This window comes from Eubalaena glacialis, chromosome 6 (assembly GCF_028564815.1).
Source record: "Eubalaena glacialis isolate mEubGla1 chromosome 6, mEubGla1.1.hap2.+ XY, whole genome shotgun sequence".
NCBI classification, from domain to species: Eukaryota; Metazoa; Chordata; class Mammalia; order Artiodactyla; family Balaenidae; genus Eubalaena; species Eubalaena glacialis.
In genome coordinates this window covers 85,898,938-85,924,642 of record NC_083721.1, presented here as the reverse complement: position 1 = coordinate 85,924,642, position 25,705 = coordinate 85,898,938, and the positions used below count along the sequence as shown (strand labels likewise).

Below are 25,705 nucleotides of genomic sequence, written 5' to 3'. Positions count from 1 at the left end.
GGCGCGTCATCGGCCATTGGTGGCGCGCGCACCATCACGTCTCCGTCAGGAGGGCGATCCGCTGAGCACGTGACCTCGGCTGAGGCTGCCCGGCTGTGCGGGCCGCTGCCGGGGCGAGGGTCTTCTTGGCCGTTGGTCCTTTCCTTTGTCGTTACGGGGAATAAACCTCTCTCGAAACTGACTAGCCCACTCCCGGAAAGGGAACAGGTATTTAAGATCCTTTCATCTTTCTTCCACTGGACACGGAGCCCGGCGTCCGCGGGCGGCGGTTTTGTCAGGTGTCTGTCACCTTGAAAAATGGCTGATGGACAGGACCATTGCTCTGGTGGACATGGACTGTTTTTTGTTTGTTTTTGTTCAAGGGGAGCAGCGGCAAAATCCCCATTTGAAGACTAAAACTTGTGCGGTTATACAGTACAAATCATGGAAGGCTGGTGGAGTAATTGCAGTATGTTACGAAGCTTGTGTGCTTGGGGTCACTAGAAATATGTGGGCAGATGATGCTAAGAAGTTATGTCCAGATCGTCTACTGTCACGAGTTCGTGAGTCCTGTGGGAAAAGCTGACCTCACGGAGTACCGGGAAGCCAGTGTGGAAGTGATGGAGGTAAGGTCTCATTTTGCTGCGACTGAACGTGCCCGCCTTGACAAGGCTTACGGAGACCTGACCAGTGCTGTACGAGAGAGGCTACAAAAGCTCCAAGGTCAGCCTGTCTCAGCAGACTTGTTGCCGAGCACCTACATTGAAGGGTTGCCCCAAGGCCCTACAGCAGCAGAAGGGACTGTTCAGAAAGGTACTTCCATAACATCATATGGTTTCTGCTTCCTGCCTTCGGAACCTGCTTTGTTTGGTCACTCTGATCCTTCTTGGATTGATTGAAAGGAAACTTAGACTACAACCTGAATGAATCACAAGGACTCACGTGGAAGGATGTACAGATTCTCTCATCTTTCCAGGTAAGTGGATGTTGAGCTGTGAAAGAGGTCATCCATTAACTTTGTTTATGCTGTACTTTGTTGAACAAATTCTCTTAGTCCATCAGTTTTTCACCTTGTGGTTGTGCACTCTGAATCTCGTTTTAGACATCCATTTCTATCAGAATTTCCTAAAGACATTTCTCCACATGTTTCTTCTATTTGCCTTACAGCTTCTTTTTAGGTATTTCAACTATATGGAGTTTAGCTTTTTATTTGATTTAAGGTAGGGAGCCACCTTAATTATTATTCTGATCTCAAGTTGGTTTTCCCAACATTTATTAAACAGTCCATTCTTTCTTAACTTCTTATATGTAAGTGGGTCTGTTTCTGTAGTATCCCATTAATCTGTCTGCTTCTGCTCCAGAAACATATTATTTTTATTACTGTTCACAGTATTTCATAATATTTGATAATGACTCCCCTCTGCTTTTGTTTTTCAAAATTGTCTTGGCTATTTATGCACCTTTATTGTTCAGTATGTGTTTTAGAATACATTAGTTGAATTCCTCAAAAATTTTGATGGAATTACATTGAATTTACATATTTAGAGAGGATGGTTACCTTAATGTTAAATTATTTCATCCATAAACATATTTCAGCAATTTTTTAGGTCTTCATTTATGTCCCTTTTAGTGATTTTTAAGTTAAAATTTTTGATTTATAGTTCTGCTTCTTTTGAGATCTGTAATCCAGTATGTTTTCCCTTTTCTTTCTCATCTAAACTTTTAATTGATATAATATACATAAAGTGTACAGACTGTAAGTGTACACTTTGACTAATTTTCACAAAGTAAGCCCACTTATATAAGCAGCACCCAGATCAAAAAACACCAGAACTCTAGAAGCCACCCTTACCTACCCTCCCAGTCATTATCCTTCCTTACATTATCCCCTCTCTCCTACATTACCACTATCTTGATTTCTATTTAGCTTATTTCTGAACTTTATAAAATTGAAATCATGCAGTATATACTTGAGTATGGCTTCCTTCACTCAACATTGTCTTTGTGAGATTCATCCATTCTGTTGTATATAGTTGAGTTAGTTTACTCTCATTGCTCTGTAGTATTCCATTGTATGAATATACCACAGTTTACCCTTATGATGGATATTTGGGTTGTTTCCAGTTTTGGACTACTAGGAATAGTGCTGCTATGAATATTCTTGTAAATATCTTTTGGTGAACAAATGTATGCATTTCTGTTGGGTATATGACTAAAAGTGCTCAGTTGTGGGGTTTGCCTATATTCAGCTTTAGTTTGCCTGTAGTCACCTTTACTAGATACTACTAAAAATTTTCCAAAATGGTAGTACTGATTTATAATTCCACTAGCAGCATATGAGAGTTCTAGTTGTTCCACATCTTTATCAACACTTGCTTTTTTCTCTTCTGTACTTTAGCCATTTTGATAGGTGTATAGTTATATCATATTACGGTTTTAGTTTGCATGTTCCTGGTGTTAATGAAATTGAGCACCTTTTTGTCAGTTTGATGACCATTCTTCTATCATGAAGTGCCTGTTTAAGTATTTGCCCTTTTTTTTTTTTTTTGGTTAATTGTCTCATTCAACTATAGGACTTTATATATTCTGGATGTGAGTCATTATCAAATATATGTATTACAATATCTTCTGATTTGTGGCTTGTTTTTCAGTCTCTTAATAGTAGCTTTTGATGTATGGAAGGTTCTTAATTTTAATTTGGTCCAAGTTATCTTTTTTTTTCTTTTATGGATAGTATTTTTTAATGTCCTGTTTAAGAAATCTTTACCTACCTCAAGTTCATGAAGAAACTCTCCTATATTATTTTAGAAGCTTTATTGTCTTGCCTTTTACAGTTACATTTACAATCCATTGTGTGTGTGACTGTAGGGTGTGAAGTAGGGATCAAGATTCCTTTTTTTATTACATGAGTATCCAATTATAATATCTTTATTATTAAAGCTTTACTTTTTTCTATAAAGGTCTTGTGCATTCATTATGTTAGTTCCTAGATGCTTTAATTTTTTTGTTGCTATAGTGAGTTTGCTTTTTTTTTCTATTATATTTTCTACTCGGTTAGTGATATGTAGGGGAATGATAAGTGATTTTTTTTGTAAGTTCATCTTTATTTACTTTATCTACCTGACAAAAACTTGAGATATAATCTGCATGAAAGTCCTTTAATAAATAAAATGTACTTGATGGTTAAAAATATTTTTTTAGACTAGAATAAAATTAGGACAATTAAAAACTTGCTTTTGTGGTAATATTAGATTATGATAGTTCTAGATACCAGATATAAGAGAATCTGGGTCTTATTTGCTTTTAATCAAATATTATGAAAGTGGAATTCAGCTGGATATCCCAGAGCAAAGAATTCTGCATCTAGATGCTTTTCAACAGGGTGTCTACACCTTTTTGTAAAAAATTTTCTAGTACTTTTGATAATGGCTATATTCAAAACTATGTATCTATTCTCCTCTTCAGTTGTAATGTGTACTTTTAGAACTATTATTTTGTAACATTATTCTTATTTAGAAGAGCTCTTTCAGTAAAAAATCTTTGAATGTTGGACATTAACCAAAAGGATACAAATCTGTAGCAAGTTAACTCTGTAGGGGAACTTGTAAGGGCAATATGTTATTACTTGTAGAAGCAATACAGATTCATCCAGAAAAAAACTCCAAGAGAGTATAGCTTATTTCTAGCAACAGTGGTGAATTTTCCATGGGCTCCATGTTTTAAAGTAAGAATAAATAATAAATAAATGGTGTACAAAAGTAATTGTAATGTGAAGATAGTATTTTTATTTATGTTAATAAGTAGTGAAATATTGAAATGAGTAAATATTTTTTCTTACTTCTGTTAGTATATGTATATTTTTAATGTACAGCTACGTACTTGTTTCTGTCTGTGTGTGCAGAAATGAGTGAACACAGGAAAGTTGAATAAGTCAAATAGATCCAGAAAAGGTAATTACAGTACCAACAACAAGGACTGAAAAACACCAGTGGCCACAGATAATAACCAACTAGAAAAGAATCTATCAGTTGATCAGTCCTCATGAGCATACACAACAACAAAAATTTTTAAAAAGGGGTGGACAGTGTGTTACATAATGAATAATTAGACCAGAATCCCAAAGAAAAGAATTAACTGAACAAACTTGATCCCTTGATGTCTAGTAGAGAAAACCTCTAGGTGACCTTACTAATTAAAATTAAATACTGATTTGATCTATAATTTGGTTCCAGTAATACTAAAACTAGATTAATATATCAAAGTGGCAAGACAATACCCGATTTAGGGAAAGAAGGAGACAATCCAAATTTGGCAATAAAAAAGATACAAATGGTATTGAGTATTTTTTTTACATGCACAATTCCCTGGAATATGAAAGACACCAACCTCTCCAAAACCAAGTCAGACCTGCGGTCAACCACGTATTTCGACAGCCCAAATTTTTTCTTTCTTTTCCACTGTACTGTGCTGATAATGTATCAGCCTTCCTTAATCCTGTCCAAGTTGAGATGTGCTTTGCCTTCATTGAGATTAAGGTACAGTCTCCAAACCTACTACCATCTACAGGTTTTCTTTCATTAGAAACATATTATTAATTATTCTGATGGAAGGAGGGCGGGAAGAAAGAAAAAAAATTTTTAAGAAAGAGAAAGAGGGACGGAAGGAAGGGAGGAAGGAAGAAAGGAAGGAAGGAAGGAAGGGGAAAGGGGGGAAGGAAGGGGAGGGAGGGAGGGAGGGAAGCAGAGGAAGGACATAAAGTAACCTTCTGAGACACCAAGTTGCTAAGCATTAGGAAATACTCATGAGCTACACAACCTTATGGGATAATAGATAAGTGAGAAACAATAATCATTTAATTGGTTTCCTTATATATGTAGATTCTATTCAAAACATAAATCTCGTTTGCCTTGTTCATTCCTATATCACTATTATCTAGAACAAAAGTGCTTGGCACATAGTAAATGCTCAAAAATATCTGTAAGATAAATTGAATAGATGAATGAGTTCATGAGTGTGGGTACTCAGGTCCAATTTTGCCATGATGGTTGCTCAACATGATAGTTAGTGTTAAGCTGTGTCAGTCAGTTCAGGTACTCCTGGAAGCAGATACAGAGCTGGACTTAGAAGAGCAAGAAATGTATTGGGGGAAATAAATTGGTGTGAATAGTAGGAAGGAAAAGACTTTGTATCACAATGCTGTTTTGTCACTTGTGAATGGAGAGAGGGAAGGAAGGAGGATTGGGTAGGAAGAGCCTCAGACTGCAATGTAGCTCAAGAAAGTCCCAGTCAGGCCAATGGGGAAGCCAAAAGCAAAAATTAGAGAAGTCCCATATGGGGCCAAAATGACCTGGCTCTACAGTACTTGGTGCACAGAACCCCTCCTGGGCTGTTACTGGCTGTGAGCAGCCCTGGAAGAGCATGAACTTGGAGTTGAAGACTGTGGAGGATCCCAAATTTGCAATATCTGGAGGCTCTCTGCTAATTACACTCTTAAACAGATTCTTTCTTGATAGGGGATTGAGTGGCATACCTCCATGGCCATAGAAACCAAAAGGCTCCCTGTTTCTAATGTTGAGTAGATCAGATTCAATATCAACACTAAATCTTCTCTCCTCATTCCTACCATGAACTCTGTGAACTTTTTCTCCTTGAATACAGGAGATTATTCCTTTCTTCCCATTCAATGTCTGCGCGGATTTGAAACCTTTCACTTATGCGAATGTTTCTTTTGCCAAGAGAGTTGACAGATGTCAACTTTTTAAATTACACATAGAAAGGGCAACTCTATTGCCAACCATCAAAGACTACAAAGTCATTCCATCATTTTACGAATATCCCTCACTTAAGTGGTAAACTTTCAGTAAATGTCCATATCTAGCTTGTAAACCAAAGCTGGCATCCCTTTGCATCCATACCTAATCCTAGGACACTTCTTCCCTATATTAGTCCAAAATAAGGGATAAGACGCATATACAAATAAGTATGGTATATATTTTATAGATATATAATTTTAAAATATGCAAAATATATGTCACATAACACTATAATGTGGATAGTGAAAAGTGCTAATGAAGTACAAACATATGCAACGGAAGTTCAGAGAAAGGAAAGATTACTTCAAACTGGGAGGACTGGAGGAGAGTTTCATGGAGAAGATGTCATTTACTCTGGGTCTTTAAAGATGAGTAAAATTTGTACATGTGGAGATGAGGTAAATGACATTGGCAGAGAGAATCACATGCACAAGAGCATGGAGCCAAGAAAGTACAACCTTGTAAAAAACAAGAACTCAGAGCATAATAGTTTTCATGGCAGTAGGATCAATTAACTGACAAGTTTCAGGCAGCTCTTAGTTCCTAAGTTTGAAATCTAAGATACTGTCAGCCTGCTAATCACTAGTAGATGTACTGTTATTATTGTCTGTTCATAAGTTTGACATCAGAAAAATGCACTTGGGCATAAATCTGACCATTGTCTCTTGGCCATCAGGACCATCCTGCCTTGAGGACACATTTTATTAGCATGTACAATGTATGCTAAAAGACTGAACTGAAGACACCCATAAAGTGTAGCTATTGCATGACAGAGTGTTTAAAAATAAGTTTAAGGTGTCATTAGTTCAAGTGGTGGCTCTGACACCAAATAGCTGCTCTTTGACTGATCTAAGAATGAACACATTCTCTCTATACAGTGTTCCATTAGCGATTTTAATTGCATGCTAAGCTTTATAATTTGTTGCTGTCATTTAGGTTCATGTACTGTACTAATATTTATTCTGCATATTATATAACACCTTATTAAGTTTATTGCCCGCTTTCTATAAATTTTTTTTATCAGACTTCATGTGAGAAGCTAACTTACATATCTATTAAAAGTAGTGCTTGAGTTACAGGTTCTCTTAGTATTCTGAACAGAGTTTTTAAATTAAGTCTATGGAAGGAAAAAGGAGATGGTTTGCTTCCCAAATAGGAAAAAAAAACTGTATATACATCCTATTACACAATATCTATGCCCTGAGGACCATGAATAATATAAATGGTGATTACTTGGTTTGTCTTTTTCATGCCCTCCATGGAGTTTTCTCTGACAAATGGGACCTGAATATGTACCTTCCTTTAATTCACATTCAATAAGTGAATGGCCATTCACTTTGCCTAGCACAATGTCTCAGACATTAAAGCTTAAGGAAAATTTTTAATGAAATAAATATGTAATAATTAAGGTCTACTTCCTAAACATCTCCTCCATTACATTATATCTCATAATATATGCTCAATAAATCACAATGATGGTAGAGACACAAATTCAAAATATAATTTGAGAACAACAGCAAACTCCTCATGACCATCTCAGCACATATCCTTGTCTCTCCTTTCATTCTTTCTCTACCTTTCTAAACTTAACTCTCTGGACTGCTCGAGCTCAAGATGGTGGAGTAGAAGGACATGGGTTCACCCCTCCTTACAGAAACATCAAAATCACAACTAACTGCTGAACAACCATCCACAGAAAAATGTTGGAATCTACCAAAAAAGATACCCTACAGCCAAAGACAAAGAAGAAGCCACAATGAGACAGTAGGAGGGGTGCAATCGTGATAAGATCAAATCTCATACCCACTGGGTGGGTGACCCACAGACTGGAGAGCAATTGTACCATGGACGCCTTCCCACAGGAATGAAAGTCCTGAGCCCAACATCACGCTTCCAAGCCTGGGGATCCAGCAACAGGAGGAGGAGCCCCTAGAGAATCTGGCTTTGTTAGCCAGCAGGGTTTAATCGCAGGAAATCCATGGGACTGGGGGAAATAGAGACTCCACTCTTGGTGGGCGCACACAAGGTCCCGTGCACACCAGAACCCAGGGGGAAAAAAAGGTGACCTGATAAGAGACTGGGCCAGACCTACCTGCTGGTATTGGAGGGTCTCCTGTGGAGGCAGGGGGGTGGCTGTTGCTCACTGAAGGGACAAAGACACTGGCAGTGGCAATTCTGGGGAGTACTCATTGGCATGAGCCCTCCTGGAGGCCGCCATTAGCTTCACCCAACAGCCTATAGGCTCCAGTCTTGGGACACCTCAGGCCAAACAACCAACAGGGCAGGAACACAGCCCACCCATCAGCAGACGGGCTTCTTAAAGTTTTCCTGAGCACAGTCTTGCCCACCAGAGGGACAAGACCCACCTCCACCCACCAGTGGAGTTCAGCCCATCAGGAAGCCTGCACAAGCCTCTTACACAGCTTCATCCACCAGAGGGCAGACAGCAGAAGCAAGAAGAACTACAGTCCTGCAGCCTGCAGAATGGAAACCGCAATCACAGAAAGTTAGACAAAATGAGACAACAGAGGAATATGTCCCAGAGGAAGAAACAAGATAAAACCCCAGAAGAACAACTAAGTGAAATGGACATAGGCAACCTGCCGGAAAAAGAATTCACAATAATGATAGTGAAAATGATCCAAGACCTCAGAAAAAGAATGGAGGTGAGGATCAAGAAGATGCAAGAAATGTTTAACAAAGTCATGGAAAAACTAAAGAACAAACAAACAGAGATGAACAATATAATAACTGAAATGAAAAATACACTAGAAGGAATCAATAGCCGAATAACTGAGGCAGAAGAACGGGTAAGTGTCCTGGAAGACAGAATGGTGGAAATCACTGCCACAGAACAGAATAAAGGAAAAAAGAATGAAAAGAAATGAAGACAGCCTAAGAGACCTCTGGGACAACATTAAATGCACCAACATTTGCATTATAGGGGTCCCAGAAGGGGAAGAGAGAGAAAGCACCTGAGAAAATATTTGAAGATAAAATAGCTGAAAAATTCCCTAACATGGGAAAAGAAAGAGTCACCCAAGTCCAGGAAGCGCAAAGAGTCCAAGACAGGATAAACTCAAGGAGGAACACAAGACACATAGTAGTCAAATCAACAAAGACTAAAGACAAAGAAAAAATACTAAAAGCAGCAAGGGAAAAGCAACAAATAACATAAAAGGGAATTCCCATACGGTTATCAGCTGATTTCTCAACAGAAACTCTGCAGGCCAGAAGGGAATAGCACGATATATTTAAAATGATGAAAAGGAATAACCTACAACCAAGAATATTCTACCCAGCAAGGCTCTCATTCAGCTTCAATGGAGAAAGCAAAAGCTTTACAGACAAGCAAAAGCTAAGAGAATTCACCACCAGACCAGCTTTGCAACAAATGCTAAAGGAACTTCTCTAAGCAGAAAAAAGAAAAAGAAAGAAAGCCACAACTAGAAACAGGAGAATTACTAATGGAAAAGCTCACCAGTAAAGGCAAACGTACAATAAAGGTAGGAAAACATCCACACACAAATATGATATCAAAACCAGCAATTGTGAGGAGAGCACAAATGCAGGCTCTTGGAAATGCATATGAAATTGAAAGGCCAGCAACTTAAAACAATCTTGTTTATATACAGACGGCTATATCAAAACCTCATGGTAACCACAAACTGAAAATCTACAATACATACACACACAAAAAGAAAAAAGAATCCAAACATAACACTAAAGTTAGTCATCAGATCACAAGAAAAGAGAACAAAAGAGGAAGGGAAAAAAAACAAACCCCAATTAACAAAATGACAAGAAGAACATACATATCAATAATTACCTTAAACGTAAATGAATTAAATGCTCCAACCAAAAGACTTAGACTGGCTGAATGGATACGAAAACAAGACCTGTATATATACTCTCTACAAGAGAGCCACTTCAGATCTAGGGACACATACAGACTGAAAGTGAAGGAATGGAAAAAGGTATTCCATGAAAATGGAAATCAAAAGAAAGCTGAAGTAGCAATACTCATATCAGACAAAATGGACGTTAAAATAAAGACTGTTACAAGAGCCAAAGAAGGACACTATGTAATGATCAAGGGAATAGTCCAAGAAGAAGATATAATAATTGTAAATATATATGCACCCAACATAGGAGCACCTCAATATATAAGGCAAATACCAACAGCCATAAAGGGAGAAATCGATAGTAGCACAATAATAGTGGGGGACTTTAACACCCCACTTTCACCAATAGACAGGTCATCCTGTCTATTCATAAGGAAACACAGGCCTTAAATGACACATTAGACTAGATGGACTTAACTGATATTTATAGAGCATTCCATACAAAAGCAGCAGGATACACATTCTTCTCAAGTGCACATGGAACATTCTCCAGGATTGAGCACATGCTGGGCCACAAATCGAGCCTCAGTAAATTTAAGAAAATTGAAATCATATCAAGCATATTTTCTGACCACAATACTATAAGTTTAGAAATCAACTACAAGAAAAAAAACTAAAGAACACAAACACATGGAGCCTAAAAAATATGCAACCAGTGGATCACTGAAGAAATCAAAGAGGAAATTAAAAAATACCTAGAGACAAATGAAAATGAAAGCCCCATGATCCAAAACCTATGGGTTGCAGCAAAAGCAGTTCTAAGTGGGAAGGTCATAGCAATACAATCTTAACTCAGGAAACAAGAAAAATCACAAACAACCTAACCTTACACCTAAAGCAACTAGACAAAGAAGAACAAACAGAACCCATAGTTAGCAGAAGGAAAGAAATCATAAAGATCAGAGCAGAAATAAATGGCATAGAAACCAAGAAAACAATAGAAAAGATCAATGAAACTAAAAGCTGGTTCTTTGAAAAGATAAACAAAATTGATAAACTGTTAGCAAGACTCATCAAGAAAAAAAGGGAGAGGGTTCAAACCAATAAAATTAGAAATGAAAAGGAGAAGTTACAACAGATACCACAGAAATACAAAGCATCCTAAGAGACTACTACAAGCAACTATATGCCAATAAAATGAACAAGAAATGGAAGAAATGGACAAATTCTTAGAAAGGTACAATATCCCAAGACTGAACCAGGAAGAAAAAGAAAATATGAACAGACCAGTCACAAGTACTGAAATTGAAACTGTGATTTAAAAACTCCCAACAAACAAAAGTGCAGGACCAGATGGCTTCACAGGTAACTTCTATCAAACATTTAGAGAAGAGTTAACACCTGCCCTTCTCAAACTATTCCAAAAAATTTCAGAGGAAGGAATACTCCCAAACTCATTCTATGAGGCCATCATCACCCTGATACCAAAACCAGACAAAGACACCACACACACAAAAATTATAGGCCATTATCACCAATGATCATAGACGCAAAAACCTTAGTAAAATTCTAGCAATCCTAATCCAAGAATACATTAAATGGATCATACACCATGATCCAGTGGGATTTATCCCAGGGAGGAAAGGATTTTTCAATATCCACAAATCAATCATTGTGATATACCACATCAGCAAACTGAAGTATTAAAACCATATGATCATCTCAATAGATGCAGAAAAAGCATTTGACAAAATTCAGCAGCCATTTATGATAAAAAAAAAAACTCTCCAGAAAGTGGGCATAGAGGGAACATACCTCAACATAATAAAGGCCATAGATGACAAACGTACAGCTAACATCATACTCAATGGTGAAAAGCTGAAAGCATTTCCTCTAAGATCAGGAACAAGACAAGGATGTCCACTCTCACCACTTTCATTCAACATAGTTTTGGAAGTCCTAGCCACAGCAATCAGAGAAGAAAAGGAAATAGAAAGAATCCGAATTGGAAAAGTAGAAGTAAAACTGTCACTGTTTGCAAATGACATGATACTATACGTAGAGAATCCTCAAGATGCTACTGGAAAACTACTAGAGATCATCAATAAATTTGGTAAAGTTGCAGGATACAAAATTAATACACAGAAATCTGTTGCATTTCTATACTGTGAGCTCCAGAGTCAGATATACCTGGGTTCAAACACCAGCTCTTCTGTCTTATATGTTATTCAACCTCTCTGTGCCTCTGATTCTTGAGCTATGAAATAAGGTAATAATACATATTTTATAAGGTCATTGTTAGGGTTAAATGGAAAAATGTATATAAAGCATCTTGTACAAAGTAAGTACTCAATAAATGATTGTTTTTATTCCTAAATTATTTCATTTCTTTTTCTTATTTTCACTAAATATCCTTTAAAATTGCCCTAGAATAATCTGTTCCATACACGTACAGCAACAACATTCCTAGAAAGCTCTTGTCATGTCACTTCATCATTGGTATGTATAGCAACCTTCAAATCAGGCAAAGAAGGGAGGGCCAATTAAAACAAGTGTAGGTTTTCTTAGAACACAACTTAGGGAAGTGACATGTCTGACATACAGTGCGTGTTTCAGATGGTGAGTTTCACATTTTAAAATAAAAGAACCCAGAGTCTGAGTTGTGAATAAATTACTGCTACTTTAAAATGCCTTTTTAAAGTCTTGTTTCTTATCGCTTCTGATGAATAAAAGTACTAGACAAGTGGCGAGGGGACAGGGAAGAAATTAAATTGATGATGTTAATTTATGACCTTGTTTCATTTGTTGTTGAAAAACAAAATCAACATAGAAGGGGTGGGGCTTCCCTGGTGGCACAGTGGGTTAGAATCTGCCTGCCAATGCAGGGGACACGGGTTCGAGCCCTGGTCCAGGAAGATCCCACATGCCGCGGAGCAACTAAGCCCATGTGCCACAACTACTGAGCCTGCACTCTGGAGCCCAGGGGCCACAACTGCTGAGCCCTCGTGCCACACCTACTGAAGCCCACACACCTAGAGCCCATGCTCCGCAACAAGAGAAGCCACCACAATGAGAAGCCCACATGCCGCAACTAGAGCAAGACAGCACAGAGCAACGAAGACCCAGTGCAGCCAAAAATAAATAAATTTATTTTTTAAAAAAACATGGAAGGAGTAAGGAAGTACAAGAGGGAATGAGAGATGCATTTGCCATTGCAGTATATCAGGATATCAGTATCTGTAGCTCATTTTTTAAAGTCACTGAAAATACACAATTTTAGAAAATAAATGCAGAACTTCCCATCAAGAAGCTTATACCAAATAAATTAATATTTTGATTAACACAAATATAAAGGTGTATTCAGAGGAGAAGCATAGGTTAATTTCCCACCCCAGTTGCCCAACACAGGTCAGAGGTGAGAGTGGGGCCCAAAGAGAAGAAAATTTCAAACCTGAATATATTGTCAGTAATAAACCAGAAGTCTTTTGAACATGTCATATAATCCAACATAATTTCTCCAAGATATATACTCACTTCATGTCGTTTTAGCTCTATGTAAAGCAGCAGAAAGAAACAAATTCTTGGTTTATTCAAATCAGTGTAAGTTGGTTGATTTTCCTACCTGTCTCCTTGAAGTAAAGAAAAAGCAATTAGATGATTTCTGAAAAATTAAACCATAGTTACTAAAATCTTAAAAATGAGTCCTGCTTTATATGTTTGTTTTTGTTGTGGTTGTTTTATGATACTGTTGTTTAAAAGGAAATCTACTTTTTAAAAGATGTTCAGGATGATCTGAGAATGAGTGAGATAGATCCAATTAAAACCTCATTACAATGGAACATAATGTCTTCAAAGAAAAACTCCCAGGCACACCTAGCCAAACATTAGGGATTCATTTTCCCAGAGGGTGGAACTGTCTGTGAAGGTAAAGAAAAAAGACCTATATTCTCAAGGTCAATGAACCAGAGGTGCAAATATAGCTAACGATGTGTTTTTACAACAAGTCCCTGTTTTTCCTTTCATCCTTACTGAGACCATGGTCATTTTGACATTTCCATATTTGATGCTAACCTAACAGCTAATGTGTGTTTTTAAATGGAATAGCTAAAGAATTTTAGAATAGAAGTTTTACCACAATGCAGCTTTTATACTTTCAACTATTGTTTGATCTTTTTGCAAGGAAAACTTCTTATGAACTCTGAAGTATTCTTTCATCTCTTCCACTTTAGGTGACCTGTTCATTTTATTTTTACCTTCATCATGCATATCCATCACCAAAAAATATATGCTTTATTTGTTTTATCCAGTCACAGCATTTCATTTTCAATTTGAACTTACATGCTCCCTGAATGTACATAATGTCAAAAAGATAGATTTGCATGTCTTACCTGATTTGTAATTAGGGTTATTAGCAGCAAAATATCCCGGAAAGATTTTGTGTCAGCTAGGTTCTGGGCTCCTTGGCAACAGGTAAAAAAAAAAAGGAAATCCAGGACATCTCCTTCACAACAATCTCCTTCCATCTTATAGTCTTTTGTTGAGTCTTTTCATTTTAGATTTTCTTCCCAAGAAACTAGGTAGATATGCCTGCCGGCATCCATAGAGCCTTTTGTTAATACTGTAATGACAGAAGTAGACCATTGAAAGATGTGCTTGAAGTATGCAATTTCCAGTTTCTTTTGAGTGATTCAATATACACTCTTTGCTTTCAGTTCAGACTAAACACAATCAAAAGTATACCTCTAGAAATTACAGATTTTATGCTTTCCAATTCCACATTTTCCAATTTTCGTACAACTGGAAATCAGGAGGTTATCAATATTACACCAAGGAAAATGTGGGAAGGAGGGTATCTCCTTTCTTTTTTAATAATCCATAAGAACTCCATTACATTCATGGTGATTTTTCTTAATCCCATTTTTACCATGATACCAAACCATCATGATACTACTTCATTGTATAAGGTACCCAAAGTATTGGATGAAGCAACCAGGAGACACACTCTGGCCATGCTGCTAGAGTGATTTTCACTATCCAAATATAATGATATGAATACTTAGAAGTGGAGATTGGCATATTGATTCCAAAATGGGTTTTGCTGTATGTCTCCAAGAACTTCAAAACCTAACACTTAATTCTGGAAATTAATGTGCTAGTCATTTTTTCAATGATTAGAAAAAAAAATGCCTAATAAATGGACACATAGTTAATATTTTTAACCTCTGATTTTATTTTATTTTATATTTTATTTTTGGTTAACCAGCTTATCTCACATTGAAGGGGAAATCAACACTGATTACTGGGATCCAGAGGAGGCCCTAGTCAAAGATATTCCCCTTTAAAGTGATACTTAACATTTTGTTGTTTAAGGATCATCCCCATCTACTCAGTGGTAGCAGTTCATATTAACAGTCATTTATGATGGAATGTGTTTTAGAGGATTTTAGAGAAGATTTTATCAAAGAAATGGGGAAGAATGCTTGAATGCACTAGGAAATTCAGGAGACCTGGGAATTTGGTGTTGATAGCGTAGCAGCTCCTAACTTTTTCACTGCCAATGACCTATTTTATTATGTACATTGTTCACCAAGCATAACCCAGAAATTTCTACGGTAGTATAATGGCTAATCAGATCTTCTCATTGAATGTTTGATGAAGCTTTAGGAAGCTTATCAAACCCTAGTGAATTTGGGATTAAGTGCACATGGGAAGGTTAGAGATTAGAGATAATTTATTACCAATTTAATGTCTTTAAGAGTTACTGAATTACTTAATTTTCCATTTATACTTGAGTCAATTCTGGTAATTTACGTTTTTCTAAAAAATCATTCACTGCATTTAAAATTTCAAAGTTATTGATTTAAAGCTATTTGTATTAGTCACAAGATTTCTTTAAATCTCTGTAATTATATCTCTTTTGACCTTAGTATTGTTTTAATTTGTACCTCTACCTTTTGATTTTTTTTATCAGTTTTTCTAGATTAGTCTTTTTTTAAAGTACTCATAAAACATTTTTAGAATTTGCCATCCAGTAGATTACATAGGATAATCAAAATAGAAAAAATGGATCTCATAAAGATGAGTACTTAGAAAATAATGTGTCCTTTATATATATATATATATATATATATATATATTTAAACATCTTTATTGGTGTATAATTGCTTTATAATGTTGTGTTAGTTTCTGCTGTATAACAAAGTGAATCAGCTATATGTATACATATATCCCCATATCCTCTCCCTCTTGCGTCTCCCTCCCACCTTCCCTATCCCACCCCTCTAGGTGGTCACAAAGCACGGAGCTGATCTCCCTATGCTATGCTATGCTATGCGGCTGATCTCCGCATGCTGTGCTATGCGGCTGCTTCCCACTAGCTATCTATTTTACATTTGGTAGTATATATAAGTCCATGCCACTCTCTCACTTCGTCCCAGCTTACCCTTCCCCCTCCCCGTGTCCTCAAGTCCATCCTCTACGTCTGCGTCTTTATTCTTACCCTGCCCCTAGGTTCATCAGAACACTTTTTTTTTTTTTAGATTCCATATATATGTGTTAGCATATGATATTTGTTTTTCTCTTTCTGACTTACTTCACTCTGTATGACAGACTCTAACTCCATCCACCTCATTACAAACACCTCCATTTCATTTCTTTTTATGGCTGAGTAATATTCCATTGTATATATGTGCCACATCTTCTTTATCCATTCATCTGTCGATGGACACTTAGGTTGCTTCCATATCCTGGCTATTGTAAATAGAGCTGCAATGAACATTGTGGTACATGACACTTTTTGAATTATGGTTTTCTCAGGGTATATGCCCAGGAGTGGGATTGCTGGGTCATATGGTAGTTCTATTTTTAGTTCTTTAAGGAACCTCCATATTGTTCTCCATAGTGGCTGTATCAGTTTACATTCCCACCAACAGTGAAGAGGGTTCCCTTTTCTCCACACCCTCTCCAGCATTTATTGTTTGTAGATTTTTTGATGATGGCTATTCTGACTGGTGTGAGGTGATACCTCACTGTAGTTTTGATTTGCATTTCTCTAATGGTTAGTGATGTTGAGCATCCTTTCATGTGTTTGTTGGCAATCTGTATATCTTCTTTGGAGAAATGTCTATTTAGGTCTTCTGCCCATTTTTGGATTGGGTTTTTTGTTTTTTTGATAATGAGCTGCTTGTATATTCTGGAGATTAATCCTTTGTCAATTGCTTCACTTGCAAATTTTTCTCCCATTCTGAGGGTTGTCTTTTCATCTTGTTTATGGTTTCCTTTGCTGTGCAAAAGCTATTAAGTTTCATTAGGTCCCATTTGTTTATTTTTGTTTTTATTTCCATTTCTCTAGGAGGTAGGTCAAAAAGGATCTTGCTGTGATTTATGTCAGAGTGTTCTTCCTATGTTTTCCTCTAAGAGGATTATTATTTTTTTAATTGAAGTATAGTTGGTATAAAATATTATATGTTACAGGTTTGCAATATAGTGATTCACAATTTTTTAAAGGTTACACTTCATTTATAGTTTTTTTTTAACATCTTTACTGGAGTATAATTGCTTTACATTGTTGTGTTAGTTTCTGCTGTATAACAAAGTGTACACTTCATTTATAGTTATTAAAAAATATTGGCTATATTCCCCATGTTGTACAATGTATTCTTTTTTTTTCAATTTTATAGTTGATGCATTTGTTCTTTTTTTAAACCAATATTTTTATTGATGTATAATTAATTTGCAATGTTGTGTTAGTTTCAGGTGTACAGCAAAGTAATTCAGACATACATTTATAAGTCCTTGTTGTTTATCTATTTTATATATAGTAGTGTGTATATGTTAATCCCAAACTCCTAATTTATCTCTCCCCCACCTTTCCCCTTTAGTAACAGTAAGTATGTTCTCTATGTCTGTGAGTCTATTTCTGTTTGTAAATAAGTTCATTTGTATCAGGACTTCCCTGGCGGTCCAGTGGGTAAGACTGTATGCTTCCACTGCAGGGGGTGGGTTCAATCCCTGGTTGGGGAACTAAGATCCCACATGTCATACAGTGAGGCCAAAAAAGTTCATTTGTCTCATTTTTTTAGATTCCACATGTAAGTGATATCATATGATATTTGTTTTTCTCTGTCTGATTTACTTCACTTAATATGATAATCTCTGGGTCCATCCATGTTCCTACAAATGGCATTATTTCATTTTTTTTTTTTTTTTTTTTAAACATCTTTATTGAAGTATAATTGCTTTACAATGGTGTGCTAGCTTCTGCTTTACAACAAAGTGAATCAGTTACACATATACATATGTTGCCATATCTCTTCCCTCTTGCATCTCCCTCCCTCCCACCCTCCCTATCCCACCCCTCTAGGTGGTCACAAAGCACCGAGCTGATCTCCCTGTGCTATGCGGCTGCTTCCCACTAGTTATCTATTTTACATTTGGTAGTGTATATATGTCCATGACACTCTCTCACCCTGTCACATCTCACCCCTCCCCCTCCCCATATCCTCAAGTCCATTCTCTAGTAGGTCTGTGTCTTTATTCCCATCTTGCCACTAGGTTCTTCATGACCTCTTTTTTTTTTTTTTTTTTTTTCCCTTAGATTCCATATATATGTGTTAGCATACTGTATTTGTTTTTCTCTTTCTGACTTACTTCACTCTGTATGACAGACTCTAACTCCATCCACCTCATTACAAACACCTCCATTTCATTTCTTTTTATGGCTGAGTAATGTTCCATTGTGTATGTATACCACATCTTTATCCATTCATCTGTGGATGGACACTTAGGTTGCCTCTGTGTCTTGGCTATTGTAAATAGTGCTGCTATGAACATTGGAGTGAATACATCTTTTTGAGTTAGAGTTTTCTGCAGATGTATGCCCAGGAGTGGAATTGCAGGATCATATGGTAACTCTATTTTTAATTTTTTTAAGGAACCTCCATACTGTATTCCATAGTGGCCGTAACCAATTTACATTCCCACGAACAGTGTAGGAGGGTTCCTTTTTCTCCACACCCTCTCCAGCATTTGTTATTTGTAGACTTTTTATAATCATGGCCATTCTGACTGGTGTGAGGTGATACCTCACTGTAGTTTTGATTTGCATTTCTCTAATAATTAGTGATGTTGAGCATCTTTTCATGTGTCTGTTGGCCATCTGTAAGTCTTCTTTGGAGAAATGTCTGTTTAGATCTTCTGCCCATTTTTTTTATAGGGTTGTTGGTTTTTTTGATATTAAGCTGTATGAGCTGTTTGTATATTCTGGAAATAAATCCCTTGTCTATCACATCATTTGCAAATATTTTCTCCCAGTCCATAGGTTGTCTTTTTGTTCTCTTGATAATTTCCTTTGCTGTGCAAAAGTTTAATTCGGTCCCATTTGTTTATTTTTGTTTTTATCTCCATTACTCTAGGAGACACATCCAAAAAAATATTGCCGCGATTTATGTCAAAGAGTGTTTATTCTGCCTGTGTTTTCCTCTAGGAGTTTTATAGTATCTGGTCTTACGTTTAGGTCTTTAATCCATTTTGAGTTTATTTTTGTATATGGTGTTAGAGAACATTCTAATTTCATTCTTTCACATGTAGCTGTCCAGTTTTCCCAGCACCACTTATTAAAGAGACTGTCTTTTCTCCATTGTCTATTTCTTTTATTATTTTCACATTTTCATGTTTTAATTTAAGTTTTTGAATGTATTTATAATAGCTTTTTAAACATCCTTGTCAGCTAATGTCCTCATCTCTGTCTTTTCTGGATCTATTCTATTAACTGATTCTTTTTCTGGTTATGGGCCACATTTCCTGTTTCTTTGCATGTGTAGTCATGTTTGATGACTAGACAAATTTTTTTATTTGTTGAGTGTCTGGATTTTTTTCTCTTCCTTTAAAGAGTATTGAGTCTTGTTTTGTCAGGCAGTTATGTAACTTGCAGACAAGCCTGGTCCTTTTAAGGCTTGTTTTTAGGCTTTCTAGGGTGGGTCTAGAGTAGCCATTGTTGTAAAGCTACTTAGCCCTAGTATTAAGGTGCAACCCTTTTGAAATCACTATTAAATTCCCTGGCTGTTCAAGGAAATCTCTCTACTCTGCCTGCCTCCACTCAAATGTTTCCTAGCCCCTATTATAGCTTCCTTATAGTTGATATTTCCCTAGTAATTTTTCTTTGTCCATCTTCATAGATTCTCATGCTACGAATATGTAGCTTGTCATTCAACCAGGCTCAAAGGGGCTCATACACAGATCTCTGGAGCTCTTTCTCTGCACACTTCTTGCCTCTCTATACTCTGCTCTGTGAATTCCAGCTGCTTCAAACTCCTGAAACTTTGATCTCTGTCTCCTCAATTCAGTGAGACTGCTGTGCTCTTTTTAAGTTCCCCATTTCTGTGCCATAGAATGTAAATAAAGTGCCCCTAGGAAGAAAGCCAATGTGATCATCAAGCAAACTTCATCTGTTTCCCTCCTCTCAGGTATCGTATTCCTATGTTGCCTATTGTCTAATATCTGAGAACAATAATTTTATATACTTTGTCCAGTTTTCTAGCTGTATACAGTGAGAGGGTAAATCCAGCTACAGTTACTCAACTATGGATTAAGAGTGGGGTCATGACTCCTGCTGTAAAGCACAGGAAGCTCAGCTCGGCACTCTCTGATGACCTAGATGGGTGGGATGGGGGTGGGGGCTGGGAGGGAGGTCCAAGAGGGAGGGGATATATGTATACATATAGCTGATTCACTTCATTGTACAGCAGAAACTAACACAACATTGTAAAGCAATTATACTCCAATTAAAAAAAAAAAAAAGAGTGGGGTCATGACTATGTTTTTTAGTTCCAAGATTTCTAATCAACCTCTTTTCCTATCCACCTGTTCCCTTCATTTCAAAATTTCTTGCTTTTGTAAAAATATATTATTTTTTCACTTATCTCTTTAACTATCCTAAACATATTTATTTTAAAATCTTTGTCACACTAATTCCGTCTGTATTGAATTCATGTTTCCATTAGTTATTTTCCTGCCTTTCATAGAATTTGATTTATTTGTGTTTGGAATATAGTTTGTAGGTTCATTTGAGTAGGAAGATTTTAAGTGAATTTTGCATTCAGGAAAGAATAGTGAAGTGATTAGCATATGTGCTCTGGGCTTAGACTTCCTGGGTTCATATTTAAGGTCTGCCACTCATTGGCCAAGTGATCCTGGCAATTTATTTAGCCTCTCTGTGACTTGGTTTCCTCATTTGTACAATGGGATAATAAAAATAACAATAACAACAATAAGGAAAATAAAAATACTGATTACCTCATAGAGTTCTTGAGATGATGCATGAGTCATATATTCTATGTTTATAAATCATTCTATGTGCCTTCTGTATAACAAAAGTTTAACAAACGGCTCTTGATATTTTTATGGTTCTTTCACTCTCTCTCTCTTTCTCTCTGTCTCTCTCTCTGCCCTTGTATTTACCCATCCTCATCTAGCAGTTTTGAGGTTTGCCTCCACCTGCCTCCCAGGCTCCTAGTCCAGAATTGTTGTACAATTACATTTTAGAGCTCTTCTCTAATAGTGATAAACAAGTGATAAATAGATTTCCTTTGTGCTACCCTCCTCTCACTAAACCACTCCCCACCTTCCTGGAACCTGACACCTGCTAAAGCCAGAGCCCCTGGTAGTGATCAAGAAGGGGACTTCCCAATCTAGTCCCTCAGTTAAAACTGTTAGTCTTACTCTGACTGCTTATTTCATGGAATCATTTCCCCACAGGACTCCTAATACCACTCCTTATTTCTAGGTCTGGAGTGTCCAGGCTTGTGAAATCAGCCCCCCACTGGTCTACAGTGATATTTATCTTGAGTTTTCATCAGTACCTCTCTACGGTTTTCTATTTTCACATTCTATCTACCATTGCTCCATATTTGGAGTGAAGTGAGTAGAAACTCATTGAGCCATCCTGAGTGGAAATCTTCCCCGCCTTCTCTTTACTTTTTCCTCTCTTTTACTTTTTAAAAATTACCCTTTTCTTCTCTTTTTCCTACTCCTTCATGTATTTTCTAAATAAAGGCTAAAAATGCATAATAAACATAATTTAAAAATTAAAGAAATAGAGACTTCTGTTTTAAATTCACAGAACCTTTTTGTTTTTGCTCTTCATCTATCATCTTTTGTAATGCTCATACTAATAATGCAGAAAACATAGCCAATATTTTGTATATATACTGAGGTGGTGACCCTTGAAGGGGTCACCACCTCAGTATATATACAAATGAGAAACTCCAAGGCCAAAGTTCTGACTTTGGGGGGATGCAGGAAGGGAGAGGCTCTTTGTGACTACCACCACAATCCCCACCCAACTATCTCAGAAGTAAAAATAACTCTCACTCTTCACAAAAGATAATGATGAGTCACTGTACTCATTCAAGTTCTTTAGAAGTCAGGAGAGTGTTCTGTAGTATTCAAGGGCAGTTGTTCCCTTTGCCTGTCTGATATTTCCTATTCCTGTTTGTTCTCCTTTATTTTCCCCACTTTTAGTAGTGACCATCTCTCTTTATATTATCTGTCTTTCTATTATATTTTAAATCTCTTTAAAGTATTTGGAAATTAAAACAGGAAAAGGTGAAAGGTCCATACTAGCTATCTATTGTTGCATAACAGGATATCCCAAATTTAGAGACTGGAAACAAATATCTGTTATCTCAGTTTCTATGGGTCAGGAATCTGGGAGTGGCTTATAGCTGGGTAGTTCTGCTCTCAGGGTCTCTCATGAGGCTACAACCAAGGTGTAGCTGTGGCTACCAAAACCTCAGGACCTGACTGTGGGAGGATCAGCTTTCAAGCTCACTCACATGGCTATTGGCAGGCCTCAGAACTGCTTCCAAACTCACTCGTGTGAGTCCCTACACAGGATTGCCTTATGACATGGCAGCTGCCTTTCCCCAGAGCAAATGATCTGAAAGAGAGCCTGCAAGATAGAAACCAAAATCTTTACATAACCTAATCTCAGAAGTGACATCCCATCACCTCTGCCATATTCTATTCACTAGGAGGGAGTCAATAAATCCAGACCACACTCAAGAGGAGGGGATTGCATAAGGGGATGAATACTAGAAGTCAGGGATCATTAAGGATCCTCTTAGGAGATGCCTAAGGATTTTATAGACCAGAGATTCCCAAATTTTCATTACCAAGAAGCACTTCAACATTCCATGTGGTTTCTGTTTTGAATTTTTCTTCCTGGGAGATTTTATTTATTAAGTAATAGATTATTTCTTCACTTTTATTCATATAAAACTATAATATACAATACAGTAAAAAGCATAGTTAATCAGCAGTATTTTAAATTAATGAAGTTATGTAATTAATTAGATGGCCAATGCATTAATTCATTTTTAGGGCCTCATCTAATATAAATATGCCATTTCATTTAGACTTTATGAAATACTGAAAATGATCCCCATGAGAAACTGGGGAGAATTCCTTTATGAAGTTTTAGAGGTTCAAATAAACCAGATTAAGTAAAATTGATCTAGTCAAACCCCACTATTTTGCAGGTTAGAAAACCGGGTTCTAGAAAGGCCAGTGTTAGAGTTGGAACTATATTCTCTATCTCCTGGGCATGTGTCCAGTACAGCACAGTGATGTTGTTGGTCTTATTCTTTACTCCCAAAGACCAGCAAGGGGCACTTAATAAAGCATAATGATGATCGTAATAATGATAATATTTATATGGTATGGTAATCATTTTACAATATATATAAGTCAGATCACTATTTTGTACATCTTAAAGTTATATAGTGCTGTATGTCAATTATACCTCAATAAGCCTGGGGAGAGGAAAGATTGATAAGGTAAAACTAGTGTTGTTAAGCATTCTCATTTTAAAGGGATTAACTTGTTTTAGCCAAGCCAACCATAGTTAATGGAGCTTTTTTTTTTTAAAAAATGAGTTAGGAAGCCTTGTTTTATTTTTTGTTTTTTTTTTTTTAATTAATTAATTTATTTATTTTTGGCTGTGTTGGGTCTTTGTTTCTGTGCGAGGGCTTTCTCTAGTTGCGGCAAGCGGGGGCCACTCTTCATCGCAGTGTGCTGGCCTCTCACTGTCGCGGCCTCTCTTGTTGTGGAGCACAGGCTCCAGACGCGCAGGCTCAGTAGTTGTGGCTCACGGGCCTAGTTGCTCCGTGGCATGTGGGATCCTCCCAGACCAGGGCTCGAACCCGTGTCCCCTGCATTGGCAGGCAGACTCTCAACCACTGCGCCACCAGGGAAGCCCTAATGGAGCATTTTACGACACTCAATACAGATCAAATCCTGGTCTTAGAATTTCTTTATTCTAATTGTTTAAAAAATTGACTTTGATGATGTTTAAGGGTAGTTTACTATGAGAAATAATTTGCTTATCAACCAGAAAATAGGCTGAAAGCATCACTGTAAACCTGTGACTCACCCATAGTTCCAATGTGAGTGAAAATTAGTAAACGTGGATGAGCATGGCCTAACCAGTTAATCTAGTTAAAGGCTCGTTGGCCTCATTCACCAACACTAGGACTGTGAGGTTTTTCACACTGACAAGTTTTCCAAACCCCAGCTCTTGATGTTAAGCACCGGATCATTATGGCTCAATGCAGAATAGCGTGACCACCATCTGGATATTTCAAAACACACAAGTTACAAGATACTAAGTTTTACCTTCTCATCTCCTAAAGTAAAATAGTATAAAGAAACTGAACTTTACTTTGTAGTATCTACCCAGTGGAGCTCTTTGAGATAAAGTAATTAAGAAGTTAATCAGTTACTTCCCTGGCAGTCCAGTGGTTAAGACTCCACACATCAACTGCAAGGGGCACAGGTTTGATCCCTGGACAGGGAACTATCAGTAAGAGCCTACGTGCCACGCTGCATGGCCAAAAGAATTTTTTTTCAAGTAAAATAAAATAAAAGTGTGAATTAAAAAAAAAAAGTTAATTGTAATTGAATTTCGGTCACAGACATTGCTGCCTAGCACCAGAGAAAATACAGTTGCTCTCCTTTTCTAATATGCAGGCTGTTTCCTCTGCACCCCTCTGTCCCCCACCTCCACAGTAAAGGCCTACTGTGTTAGTGACTAGCTGGATAAACTTAATTTGGGTGAATTATTAGGAGGCCCACTGCACCCAAAGGCGTGTCTTTCAATCATATTTTGTCAGTATTAAAGTTGATGTTTTGAGGTCCCATTTGTCTATGTCCTATGTCTTTTTCTCTGCTGATTCCAGACCCAGATGGGCTGATAAACAGATGTTATTTACTGGTTCTCCCCAAACCCCGAAGTCAAGTTTTTAAGTGGAAATGTGTCTTATTGTTTCAAATATACTAGAAATATTTAAAACTATGTTTTCTAAAAAAAAAAAAAAAAAAAAAGCAATTTAAGTTAATCGTAGAGAGTATTTGAGAAGTGTGCACCAAAAAAATAAATAGATAAAAATCTATTTTAACATTTAGAAGAGGTTGTGAAAACTAGAACGTAAGTAGTTTATGATTTCTTTGGTCTGAAGGAATAAGACCTGCTGATAACAGAGTCACTAAATGCTTTCAGTGGAGGGGTGTGTGTGTGTGTGTGTGTGTGTGTGTGTGTGTGTGAAGCCTGCTGTTGATGAACAGATTCTAAGCAATGTCTCAACTGTGACTAGCCTCGTTCACTAGCCCATGACTAACAGAAAATCCTTTAAAAACTTTCAACCCTTACCTATTTAACACTATGAGAGGCTTCTATAATATTCCTATCTATTATCTTTGCAAGGAATCACCTCTATAAGATCAGAATAGAAGAAAATGATCACGGAAAAGGCAAAGGTGAAATGTGGTATTAGGAAGAAGCAAGGAGGAAAATGAAACATTTGTAGAGATGCTATTTGCTATTTTGAAAAAGTCTGGAAAGACAAAGCTAATTGGAGCTGCCTAAAAGGTGAAGCACCTTTCCCTATTTGGGAAGGCCAATAGAAATTGGACTCAGAATATCTGGATTCAAAGACAGGCTCTACATTGAGCATTTGTATAATCTCAGCTGAAGAACTTCACTTCGCTGGACTCCTGTTTCTTTATAAAATG

General features: G+C 37.0%; 1 pseudogene; it reads left to right on the top strand.

Moving 5' to 3' along the window:
- Positions 1–304: 304 nt before the first annotated feature.
- Positions 305–25,705, top strand: part of LOC133093002 (uncharacterized) — a 116,530-nt pseudogene continuing 91,129 nt past the window's right edge.